Here is a 13,870-nt window from a genome sequence, read left to right as displayed (position 1 = left end):
GCTAAGCAGATAGCAGCTTGTGGTCATGCAGTCAAGGAGGCAAACATACAATCTCCTCACTGGAGGAGCTGGTATTCTAGGTGGCTTATTTCAGCCGGGGCCCAGAAACCATACACACAATCTCCTCACCGGAGGTGCCGGTATTCAAAGTGGCTTATTTCAGCCGGGTCCCTGAATCCATACAAGCGTGACCACATTGGCGTAAAACTCATAACATGTATTGATACTAGCGCATGGCCGTGTGCCCATGCGAACCTTATATAGCTGCAGCAAGTACAAAACCTTCCTAGAAGGACCAATGAGAAGCTGCCACAGAGCCTGAGCACCTTCAGGACCTTCCTGGAGAACCAATGGGCTTTGCTGCAGTATCCAAGCATGTGACCCTTGATCTCCAATGAGAGATCTTACCCTGGGCATGCTCAGAAGGAGAAAAGCAGGACTTAGTCCCAAAAGCGTCTGCTCGCCGCTGCCCAGCACTGGCTTCACTGGCAGAAGCTGGAAAAGCAGCAGTAACCCTTTGCACAGAGTCAGACTGAGCGAGACGCTGGGACCGACGTCTCCACCGAGCAGGCTCCACTGCGGCAGGAGAAGAATGGGAGACCGCAGCGGAGATGGCCCGAGATTCTACCTGTGCAGAGGCGGGAACTCGACCCCTAACACACATAGTGATCCATTCTGTACTACAAGTTCAATTAGATGTTACCTACAAAATCTAAGGGGTCAATGTCTACACAAACTATCAGAAGTCTTCTCCATGACATTGGGCTACGAACCAGACCTCCATCTAGAGGTGCTCTTCTGACCTCATCCCACCAGTATCAAAGGCTATCATGGTGTAGAGCAAGACAGCCCTGGAGGCTTGAATTGAAGTCTGTACTCTTCAGTGATGGGTCCTGCTTTTGTCTTGGACATAATGATAGCCGGAGATTGGTCTGGAGACCATGTGCCAAGAAGAATTGCTTTTCAACTAAACAATGCCATTCCACATATTGCTCGTGCTACTGTGAGCAGCCTGAGTGGCCTATACATGCTACCATGGCTGCAGCGTCTCCAGACTTGTCTCCCATAGAGCAGAGCACATCTGAGATGTCATTGGTCGGTGATTACACAGGAGCTGCCAGCAGAGGATCTTGATGATTTCGGTGCTCAAGTGCATTCAGCGGTAGAACCTTCCTCAGATGACCATTAATAACCTCAGTGATAGCAGCCGAGACTGTAAGTGCCAGGATTTATGCACATAGCTCACACTCCATACTGAATAAATCCAGACACTTTGAAAATTTAGTTTCCATTTTTTTCATAATTTGAAGATCAGTAACACATCCATTCTGTGATTTCCAGTATTCCACCACTTTTCCTTGTCAGCTTTGCAATTTCAACATTAAGGAGAGCATTTAATAGAATATAACATATATAGATGGATAAATGTTAATTTTAAAAAATTTTGTTTCATTTTTTATTTCTATTTTCATTTCTAAGCCCATTTATTTAAAGAAAAAATGCATCCTATTCCTTACCACCTTCCTTCCCAGATTAAACAGAATATGCAATGAAACCAGTTCAAGTTGTCAGATATCAAAGTATTGCGTTAATTTGGAGTCAATTACAGCCTATCAATCTCTCCGCTATGAATTAATCAGATGTCTCCTGACTGAAATATGTTTTTTTTTCTTTTCAAGATGATTTTGCATAGAATTAAGGCATTTATTTTGTTATTAAAAATAGAAATCTGAATAAAGTCAGTATGTTTAAGAAGTAGCCAGATTTATTGGCATTTGGACTTCTGTAAGGAAAATTTGTACGTTTTCTACATAATTCTAAATTTGGTTTCATGTAAAACAATAGTATTTTTTTCCAGTTTTTTAGTTACATGGTTTAGGTGGAAAGCTGTCAATCAGAGGTGAGGAGGGGGAAAATTAATTCTGAGGACCACCCAGCACAAGCTCATCACTGAGAGGACGAGTACAGCGAAAAACTACAGCAAGAAGCTCAGTAAGTGACCCACTGTTAGAATCAGGGCACCGCTCTGAACTGTATGTTGCCCTTAGATAAACCTGGTGGCAGATTCCCTTTGTACCTGATGAAGCTGATGTACTTACTTATAAAATCCATTATAGGATGTTTATATAATTCTGATATCCAGCTATAGAGTAAAAGCTCATGAAATCCAAGTGTATTTAATTGACAGCTGCAGCTTGTACTGACGAGTATGAGATCTCAGCAGCAGCACGGAGGAGGGTCACTGAGGTGCTGTCAATAATATGAGGTGGGAGGAAATTTAGGTCAACCTTTTTAAAAACAACTATACAGCCATTCTGACATGGATTTTCACAGTAAGTACACCAGCTTCATCAGGTCTACATGATCTATTTAGTAAAGTATGCAGTTTGTAGTTTGAAATCTGGTGACGGATTTGCTTTAAAGAGGACTTTTCACCAAATTTTCCATGTTGAACTAGACACGCAATTTTTGTTGTTGTTAATTTTGCCTCTTCATTTCAGAGCTATTAGCAATTAAAGTGTTTAGTAGCTAGTGAGTTAATTTTTATTATGTCCAAGTGGGTGTTGTCAGAGAGTTTTCACTGAAGGGGTGTGTACTTCTTCCCTCTGTATGATGTTGACCTGTCAAAGGCAGCATTCAAAAACTTAATTTTTTTAATTTTTGTATACTTTACCCCTATTAAAATAACAAAAAAGTTTTGTTTTTAAACAGGAAATATTTGCACAAAAACACCAAACAAGGGTTTGATGATTTAAACAAACTGTCACTTGATTTATGATTGCAGCCAGGTATATTTTTTTCAGAAACATTCCAGCGATTAAGAGAATATATAGTTGGAGGATCTGGAGACCAGACTAGTCCAGCGCCACCCATAATCGAGTTTTTCCAGCGCCACTAAAGGTGATTGACATTTGACTTGCCATGGGAGAAACCCGTCAATCATCTGGAGCTGTGCTAGGAAAAGTCATCTGGGAGGCTGCTCCAAACTAGTCCCATCTCTGTCTGTGGTTACAGCCAACTCTTACTATATCTCTAAAATAAACCTTGATGCAATCATGCAGCCAGGCTCTGATTCCTGATACTCATGATCTGGGGGGCAGCCGGGAAATGTGCTGCAGGCACAGCCGGCGGGGGTGCAGTCGGGCCTCCTAATGCGGTGGTCTGAAGTGTTTTCCCCGGCGGTTGCATTCTGCCATCCCTCGGACTGGCAGTCGACAGTTCTCTGAGCCATCAGGCTGACAGCCGGCACAGAGAAACTGCAGCACGGGCTTCCAGTGTTCAATAGTACTCGCGTCTAGCAGACGCGAGTAGAATTGAAGCTCTGACCGCCGGGTCAGAGTGACACCAGCAGTGTGATCATGTCATGTGATCACGCTGACGTCACTCACCGGCGATGCAGATGGGTGCTGAGTGTTCCACATTAGAAGACCTGAAGACAACGAAGATAGGAGGGGGGTATTTACTGGGAGGAAGTGTATTTAGTGTGTGTGTGTGGGTATTTGCTGTGTGTGTGTGTGTGTGGGGTATTTGCTGTGTGTGGGGGTAATTACTGTGTGTGTGGAGGGGGGTATTTACTGTGTATGGGGATATTTACCATGTGTGGGGGTATTTACTGTGTGTGAGGGGCTGTTTACTGTCTGTGAGGGGCTATTTACTGTGTGTGTGCATGTGGGGTTTTCCCTGTGTGTGTGAGAGAAGTATTCACTGTGTGTGGGTGGGGGTATTTACTGTGATGGGTTTTTAGTGTAAGGGGCTAGATGAGATTTTGTGTAATTGGATATGATTTGAGGACACAAATTTGGGGTGCAAGGAAGTGACAGGTGCAGACACAATATGGGGAGCGGGAGAAATTTGAAGACGCAATATGAGGAGTAAGGTATGAGATGTGGGGCATCTATGGCAGAATGGTGCAGACACAGTATGGTGAGTGGTGGTATGGGTGCAGACACAGTACGAGGAGCGATGGGAAAATGTATGAGGACACAGTATGGGGGTGATGGTATGAGTGCGGACACAGTATGGGGAGTCAGAGGGATGTGTGAAGAGGCAGTATGGAAAGTAACATAGTAACATAGTTATTAAGTTTGAAGGAAGACTTTAAGTCCATCTAGTTCAACCCATAGCCTAACCTATCATGCCCTAACATGTTGATCCAGAGGAAGGCAAAAAAAAACCATGTGGCAAAGAGTAAGCTCCACATTGGGGAAAAAAATTCCTTCCCGACTCCACATACGGCAATCAGACTAGTTCCCTGGATCAACACCCTAACAATGAATCTAGTGTATATACCCTGTAACATTATACTTTTCCAGAAAGGTATCCAGTCCCCTCTTAAATTTAAGTAATGAGTCACTCATTACAACATCATACAGCAGAGAGTTCCATAGTCTCACTGCTCTTACAGTAAAGAATCCGCGTCTGTTATTATGCTTAAACCTTCTTTCCTCCAGACGTAGAGGATGCCCCCTTGTCCCTGTCTCAGGTCTATGATTAAAAAGATCATCAGAAAGGTCTTTGTACTGTCCCCTCATATATTTATACATTAACATAAGATCACCCCTTAGTCTTCGTTTTTCCAAACTAAATAGCCCCAAGTGTAATAACCTATCTTGGTATTGCAGACCCCCCAGACCTCTAATAACCTTGGTCGCTCTTCTCTGCACCCGCTCCAGTTCAGCTATGTCTTTCTTATACACCGGAGACCAGAACTGTGCACAGTATTCTAAGTGTGGTCGAACTAGTGACTTGTATAGAGGTAAAATAATGTTCTCCTCATGAGCATCTATGCTTCTTTTAATACATCCCATTATTTTATTTGCCTTTGTAGCAGCTGCCTGACACTGGCCACTAAATGTGAGTTTGTCATCCACCCATACACCCAGGTCTTTTTCATTGACTGTTTTGCCCAGAGTTTTAGAATTAAGCACATAGTTATACATCTTATTACTTCTACCCAAGTGCATGACCTTACATTTATCCCCATTAAAGCTCATTTGCCATTTATCAGCCCAAGCTTCTAGTTTACATAAATCATCCTGTAATATAAAATTGTCCTCCCCTGTATTGATTACCCTGCAGAGTTTAGTGTCATTAATAAATATGTTAAAAAAAAGAGGGCCCAATACTGATACCTGTGGCACCCCACTGCTAACCGCGACCCAGTCCGAGTGTGCTCCATTAATAACCACCCTTTGTTTCCTATCCCTGAGCCAGCTCTTAACCCACTTACACATATTTTCCCCTATCCCCATTACTCTCATTTTATGTAACAACCTTTTGTGTGGCACCGTATCAAAAGCTTTTGAAAAGTCCATATACGTAGTGTGGACTGGACCAAGGGAACGCTGTGGACGTAGTGTCCACAGCGTTCCCTTGGTCCAGTCCGGAACTTACCTCTTCATAGAAATTGAGAGGGTAAATGTATGATGAGGGAGAGGGAAACATGCGAGAAGACAGTATGGGGAAAAAGTGTGAGTGGGCACAGAATAGAGACTGAGTAGTGTGGGGGTTGTAGCATGGGGGAACAGTATAAGGGCACAGCCAGGAGGTGACAATATACCAAGGGCGGGGGTTTGATGAGGGGGCACAGTTTAGAGACTGGGCCCTATAGGGGGACTCAGTGTGAGAGAATAGTGTGAAGTCGGGGCCCAGTTTGGAAAGGAGGGAGCAGTGTGAAGAGCATATACCATAAGAGAGACAGCGTGGGGTCATATTTTGTGCAGGAAATATAGTGAGGGGCAATTATTTATTCAGGGGCACAGCGTAGGGCAAATATTTTTATTTGTGAGCATTATAATTGCACTGCTATCTTTAAGGGCGTCGTGTGGAGATGTGCTGCACAAGACCAGAGAAGATGGAAGTCTGCAGAGACGGCCGTGGATGTGAAAACTCATGGAGTCTGGATGAGATAAAGAAGAAAAGAAAGAGAATGTTGGTGTCGGTGATTTGCATACATGTGGCCACGTGCTGACTAGACATGCGTGGCCCCACTCAATGAAAATGAAATGAGCGAGGCCGGGCACGTCTAGTCGGAATGTGGCCAGAAGTATCCAAATCACATACTTGTGCAAGGGAGAATCCTAAACGTGTGCAGTGCATGCACTGTGAGAATTCAGAAACCTGCAGCCACCTATAGTAACTTCAGATTTTCATCTCAAACCTGGACGCACCCTTTAAGTATAAAATGAAGCCCTGCAGCCAATCCAAACAGTGTGTAATATCCTCAATGTCAGGATTCAGCTCTGCTTGCTGGTTCCAGCAGTCATCACATGGCCGCTTCACTCATATGCGATTTTCATACGTTATGTGCAGGGCCGGACTGGCCATCTGGCAATTCTGGCAAATGCCAGAAGGGCCTGTCTGGTCATGGGCTGCCTTGTCTGCTACGTTGTTAACAGAATCGGTGTTCTCAAGACAGCCATACTGTTAAGAGTTGTGATGGAGCACAAAGTCGCTGACTCCGTCACTTACCCCAGAAGGCCACGGGTATCATTAGAAATATTGGTCTTGTAATAAATCTTCCTTTTCTCCATCCAGGGTAATATTAGTAATATATCCCATCTTTTTCATGGGGATTGGGACAACATGGGCCTGTGTGATTCCAAATGCCAGGACTGAATTTCAGCCCCAGTCCGTACCCGGTTATGTGACAACGAGCTTCTCTTCCTGATTCTCTCAGTTGTTCACTGAACATTGAATTAGGGAAGGGGGGGACACCAAACTGAATTCTTGCCCCGGGTGCCAGAATACCTAGGTACACCTCTGCCCATGGTTTAGGCAGCATGAGGCAGGTTACCTTGAACAGCCCCTTTTTGGTGTTTTTGTGCATGTGGTGGTTTAATAGACTTCCCATTCTTAAAATTAGCAAATTGACACTTATTTTCTTTACATTTTATTTTTGCTTACTGTCTATTATATTTTTTCCTTTTATTTTATATATTTTTTTGCTTGTGTAGTCCCTGGAATAAGACAATGATGGGAACCAGGGAAGACGAGAGTCTTGTGACATTAGTCCCCGGTAGAGCTGATATTGGTCTCCAGCAGATTTGCCCTGGGGACCACGTGATCGCTAGGTCCATTAGGGGCAGCGACATTGCATTTCTTCTATTGCTCTCACCACATGCATTGTTTAGGTAGCTCTATAGTACTATAATCTCTACTATTTCACGTTTTTCTTTTATTAATTATTTATGTTTTTATTGTTTGTTTTTTTTATCCTTTTTTTCTGCAAAATCTAAAAAGTGAACAATTATTTCACAAATTCGCTCTGACACTCCTTGCTGTCATTCTGCATATCCGATGTCATATCATTTTTTTTTTTTCTTTTTGTACGGTGCCTTCAATTCCCAAAAATACATTAAGGGTGAAATGCTTTAACAGTCTCTTGTGAATGAAGATGCAGCCAAGCTTTTCTTCAACAGCTGTCATACAGTTCTTATTTTCCTCCTCTTTTCTAGACATATTGCAATTAACATCCCACTCACTTTTTTTTGTCTGAAAAATCTCTACAGTACTACCATCATGCAGCCTGGTACAGAAATAATAGAGGGAATTAATGCGGGCTTTTAGCTCCCGGGAAGTGGATGGAAGCCTATAGGACTGGCTTTCACAGAGCTGTGTGAAAATTGGCTACTGCAAAGTGCCTCAGTTGAGTCCCTCGCTGCGAGGTTGTGAACAGGACATGTTCCCGGCGGGTCCTCTGAGCCGGGGCTACTTAAAAACAGCACTTCAGTCACTCGAGATGTATGAAGTTCCAAACCGTGCTGTCTATAAAGCCGTAACCCGCTGTGCCCCTCAATAAGCAGCTGTAAATTGTGTTTGGCATTAATGTGATTTAAAAATATGCAGACGGGGCTGTTGATCACACAGCGACAAGACGAGGGGAGAAAACATTGTCCTCATTCACTTGTTTTCTTCCTTACAACTTGACATTCTCCAGGGAATGGAAAAGCAAAAACTTAATTTAACCGCTTCCAGCATCTACGTCAAAAGCCTAGAGGCCAATTTACACGTTTTCAACCTCGGCGGTTTCATGACCGCCGATCGGCCACATACAAACCAATTGGCAGTCAGATCTATTGCACAGAACGATCGATAATATGATGTGCTGTCAGAAACAATGAATTTAAGCCCCGTTTAGACAAGTCGAATCGGGAATGAGCATGATCACAAGCAAAATGCTTAATGTTCAGGCGATGGAATCGTTTACGCCAGCAAAAAAGGGAACTCGTCACCAGGTTTGGCCGATACAAGTTACGGCCACCCACTTTCAGGGCTTATCTACAGCATTCTATAAAACTATCTATAAGCCCCCAACCCCACCTGCAAGAGAAGAAAAATAACTTTTATTTTACTCATCTGCAGGGGGGTCTGGTCCAATGGGCGTCGCTGGTCTTGGTCCGGCACTTCCCATCTTCTTACTATCCCCATCCTCCTGCTTGCTTCACGTGGATGATGCATCCCTGCGTCATCCACACAGGCTTCCCGGAATCGCGCTCCTGCGCTGGCGTACTTATCTGTCCTGTTAAGGGCAGAGCAAAGTACTGCAGTGCGCAGGTGCCCAGAAAGGTCAAAGAGGCCCAGCACCTGCGCACTGCAGTACTTTGCTCTGCCCTCAACAGGACAGATAAGTACCCCAGCGCAGGAGCACGTTTTCGGGGAGCCTGTGTGGATGACGCAGGAACGCGTCATCCACATGAAGCAAGCAGGAGGACAGGGATCGCAAGAAGATGGAAGGCGCCAGACCAAGACCAGCGATGCCCATCGGACCAAACCGCCCCCCCAGGTGAGTATAATAAAAGTTATCTTTCTTTTCTTACAGGTTGGAATGGGGGCTTATATACAGGAATATAGAATACTCTGTATAAGCCCTGGAAGGGGGTGGCTGTATCTCATATCGTCCAAACCTGGTGACAGGTTCCCTTTAAAATCTTTGTTCTCGGCAGCACTTCATCGTGCTGTCAGGAGCAATATATTTTATTAATTTTATATGCTCAGGTCTAAACTGGGCATTCAACTACTGCCAATTTGCTTCTATATAGCCTTATTTAATGGTTGGCAAGTGTAAATAAACTTTTAATGCCGGCATGAATGACCCAATCACGCAACAGACCCTCATTTGTGCCGACCTCTTAACACAACCTGATACTCTATTTGATCCCAATCATCGGCTTGTCCAAATTGACCTTTAGGCTAAGTTCACACGTTGCAGAATTGCCGCGGAAATTTCCGCGGCAATTCTGCGCCTCCTGCCGCGGGTATATCGCATGCAGAATTAGCATGCATATACCCGCAGAAAACTAGCGTTTTGCAAGCATAATTAGCTTGCAGAATGCTAGAGTTTTCCAAGCGATCTGTAGCATCGCTTGGAAAACTGATTGACAGGTTGGTCACACTTGTCAAACATAGTGTTTGACAAGTGTGACCAACTTTTTACTATAGATGCTGCCTATGCCGCATCTATAGTAAAAGATCGAATGTTTAAAAATAATTAAAAAAAATAAAAAACATGGTTATACTCACCTGCAGACCTCAGCGGCGTCCGTTCCTATAGCTGTTGTGCGGTGAAGGGCCTGTGATGACGTCACGGTTTGTGATTGGTCAGGTGACCGGTCACATGCGGTCTCGCGACCAATCACAAGACCGTGACGTCATCGCAGGTCCTTCACCGCCCAGCAGCTATAGGAACCGAAGCGGCAGCGTGCAGCGGAGAGGCCGGAAGACTGCGGGGGACATCGAAGGTGAGTATATCGCTATTTTTTATTTTAATTATTTTATTTTTTACCAATTATATGGTGCCCAGTGCGTGGAGGAGAGTCTCCTCTCCTCCATCCTGGGTACCAACCGCACATGATCTGCTTACTTCCCGCATGGTGTGCACAGCCCCGTGCGGGAAGTAAGCAGATCAATGCACTCCTATGGGTGCAGAATCGCCGCGATTCCGCAATTTTAATGAACATGCTGCGTTTTTTTCTGGACTGCGATTCCGCTCAGGAAAAAAATGCAGCACGTGCACAAAAAATGCGGAATGCATTCTGTTACATAGGATGCTTAATGGTAGCGTTTTTTTCGCGGTTTTATAGCGTTTTTATAGCAAAAAACCGCGAAAAATGCGAAAAATATGCTACGTGTGCACACAGCCTCAGTCAGTTAAAGAGGTTTTGCAGGACTGTTATCTTTTTCTTTTGCAGAGTAATACCCATGCAAAGGTAATGTGTATTTACCATAAAAAATGGTGAACAAATATTGAAAATACTTTCTGCGATATTATAGAACTATTTAGATTACAAAAATGATTTGGGGTATCAGACAACACTTTTAAAGTGTTACACACGTGGTTGGGGAATCACTGTGCCACAGTCCATCAGTGAGCGGCCACTTGTGGATGGAAGACACCTTCTCCGGATCCATTTCCAGTTCCGCCTTTGAGAAGGCAGGCCTGTAGAGAAGAACAAGATATTGTCCAGGTAATTCATATTCCAATATATTCTGAGCTATGCGTCTGCCCCAGACGTAGTCTGCTCCACGCATCTTTCAAATTACAGATTTCTAATTACACAACTCTGAATTAGACTAGAATTCTATAATGCATTTGGCCACTCATCACTGCTACAATATTATCATCATCATCACCATCTGTACCATCTAATTCGAGCTGTTCTCCTCTTCCCACAGGTATGAACTGAATGTCCCCAGCTTTCCCTGGCTCCTGAATGTCTCTGGAAATTGCATTGATTTTCTATGGTATGAACTGAATGTCCCCAGCTCTCCCTAGGTCCTGAATGTCTCTGTATATTGCATTGATTTTCTATGGTATGCTGTGCTTACCCCATCACTCTGTATCCATAATGTATAATGTATTTCACTGCTCCTGTGTTTGCACGCATATCTGAGTGGTCAGTGTAACCCCTCCCCCCTTTTATGACCTTTGTTTTTTCTGCGAACATGCTTTCTGGCCACACCCCCCACATCCCATCACAGCTGAGTGCTGATAGCTCAATATATATTCAGAGCCATGCGTCTGCCCCAGACGTAGTCTGCTCCAAGCGTCTTTCAAATTCCATCTTTCAAATTACAGATTTCTAATTACAATACTCTGAATTAGACTAGAATTGGACTGGAATTTGACTGTAAGGTAACGCAATATAAAACCACTACAATGTTTCGGTTTCTTTTCACTTTCACCCCCATACTACTCTATTTTTCCCTACCTCCTGTAATCCCCCACCTAGTAAGGACCTAGTAATTTCCCCCTCCATCCTCCCCAGCCATCTCACCTTCTCCTCACAACTGTTCCACCACATAAAATTCTTTTTCTCCAGACACACACGGCCGCTGTTGTGAATTCTGCTTTTGGGTTCCCTCCGGTGGTAGTAGGTGGTAATGCAGTTCTCCCTGGGTTGCAGTCCTGGTCAGGTGTGTCTGCTGATTGCAGTTCTGACTGGGGTATTTAGGTGTGCAGGATTCATTAGTCCTTGCCAGTTGTCAATTGTTGTTGGGAGGTGTTGACCTCTGCCTTGTTCCTCCTGCCTTTCTTCCAAATCAGCAAAGATAAGTGTCTGTTTTTTTTTTCTGTGGCACACATGCTGTGTGCTTCATAATTCAGTGCTATTCTTTGTGTTTTCTTGTCCAGCTTAGATTGTGTCAGTATTTTCTCAGTCTTGTTGGATTCTCTGGGGTTGCAGATATTCATTCCACGTCTTTAGTTAGATTGTGGAATTTTTTGTATTATCTGCGGTGGATATTTTTGAAAGGGTTTTATTACTGACCGCCTAGTAATCTGTCCTATCCTTTCCTATTTAGCTAGAGTGGCCTCTTTTGCTAAATCCTGTTTTCTACCTGTGTGTGTCTTTTCTTCTCCTACTCACAGTCAATATTCGTGGGGGGCTGCCTATCCTTTGGGGGTCTGCTCTGAGGCAAGGTAGTATTCCTATTTCTATCTATAGGGGTATTTAGTCCTCCGGCTGTGTCGAGGTGTCTAGGGTTTGTTAGGCACACCCCACGGCTACTTCTAGTTGCGGTGTTAGTTCAGGATTTGCGGTCAGTACAGGTTCCACCGACTCCAGAGAAAGTTTCATGCGGCTCCAAGGTCACCGGATCATAACAGGCCGCATCATGTCCTATCCTGCTCCCACCTTCTAACGCTCTGTCTGCTACTCCTCATTGCTGGTGGCGTATCCCCAAATCTTGGCCCTCCTCAACACATCCCCACTCTCATTTCTAACCCCCTGCCATGATCCTCTACACGTTTTCCCAACCATGATAACCTCATACCCATTCATCCAGCCACCACTCCCCCGGTCCCCCTACCTGGAGCACTATGTAACGCACGCTCCGTCTGCAACAAACTGTCCTTTATCCATGACCTCTTCATCACCAACAAACCCTCATTCCATGGCATCACTGAAACCTGGCTCACCCCCTCTGACTCAGCCACTCCAGCTGCACTTTCTTATGGCGGATTCCATCTCTCTCACACCCCTCGCCCCAGCAACAAACACGGTGGAGGAGTTGGCTTGCTCCTGTCTGACACCTGCTCCTTTACCCCTATTCCACTACCACCCTCTGCTACTCTTCACTCTTTTGAGGTGCACTCCGTCCGCATCTATTCCCCCTCCAACCTCCAGCTGTTTGTCATCTACCGCCCCCCAGAACTAGCCATCTTCACCTTTCTTGATCACTTCACCACCTGGCTACTTCACTTCCTCTCGGCTGACATCCCCACTATCATCATGGGTGACTTCAATATCCCCATTGACACTTCCACCTCAGCTACCTCTAAACTTTTATCGCTCACTGCCTCCTTCAGACTCACTCAATGGTCCTCTGCGGCCACTCACAAAGATAGTCACACACTGGACCTTATCTTTACCTGCTTCTCACTCCTCCCCCTGTCTGACCACAACCTACTGACATTCTCTTCCCTCTCCTCTCCTAGTCCACAACCCCCACTCCTCAAATTCACTCACCCTCACAGAAATCTCAAACACCTCAATTTACAATGTCTCTCTGAGTCCCTTCTCCCTCTTACAGACATAGCTTCCCTTCATGACACAGATGCTGCTGCCACTTTTTATAACACCACAATAACAATAACACTCCATTTGGCCACCCCCCTCATGCATAGCAAAACTTGTACAATCAACAGGCAGCCCAGCCTGACCAGCCTGACCAAAGAAATTAGATGAGCTTCCAGGGTCGCTGAGCGGAGATGGAAGCGATCCCGCACTGCCGACCACTTCATTGCATACAAGCAGTCCCTCACCAGCTTCAAGTCCATGCTCACTACCGCAAAGCAAACTTACTTCTCATCTCTCATATCCTCCCTGTCTCACAACCCTAAACAGCTTTTCAACACTTTCAATTCACTACTCTGTCCCCCAGCACCTCCTCCCTCTCATCTCATTTCTGCCGAAGACTTTGCCTCTTTCTTTATACAGAAGATTGATGCGATCAGAGAAAGCTTTGACCAGCAGCCCCCAATACCCCTCTTAGCCGCTCAACCCTGTTGCTCCAAAACCAGCTTCTCTACCATGACAGAAGATCAGCTCTCCACCCTCCTGTCAAGATCACATCTCACCACTTGCACGCTTGACCAACTCCCGTACCACCCCATCCCTAACCTCACCACAGTCTTCATCCCAACCCTAACACACCTCTTCAATCTCTCACTCACAACTGGTGTCTTCCCCTTATCCTTCAAGCATGCCTTGATCACACCCATCCTCAAAAAGCCCTCCCTCGACCCATCTTCTGTGTCTAGCTATCGCCCGATATCTCTTCTCCCTTATGCCTCAAAACTACTGGAACAGCATGTCCATCTTGAACTGTCCTCCGACCTCTCCTCCTGCTCCCTCTTTGACTGGTTACA

Source organism: Ranitomeya variabilis, chromosome 2 (assembly GCF_051348905.1).
Source record: "Ranitomeya variabilis isolate aRanVar5 chromosome 2, aRanVar5.hap1, whole genome shotgun sequence".
Classification (NCBI taxonomy): Eukaryota; Metazoa; Chordata; class Amphibia; order Anura; family Dendrobatidae; genus Ranitomeya; species Ranitomeya variabilis.
The sequence above is the reverse complement of the archived record's forward strand: the minus strand, read 5'-3'. Positions refer to the sequence as shown.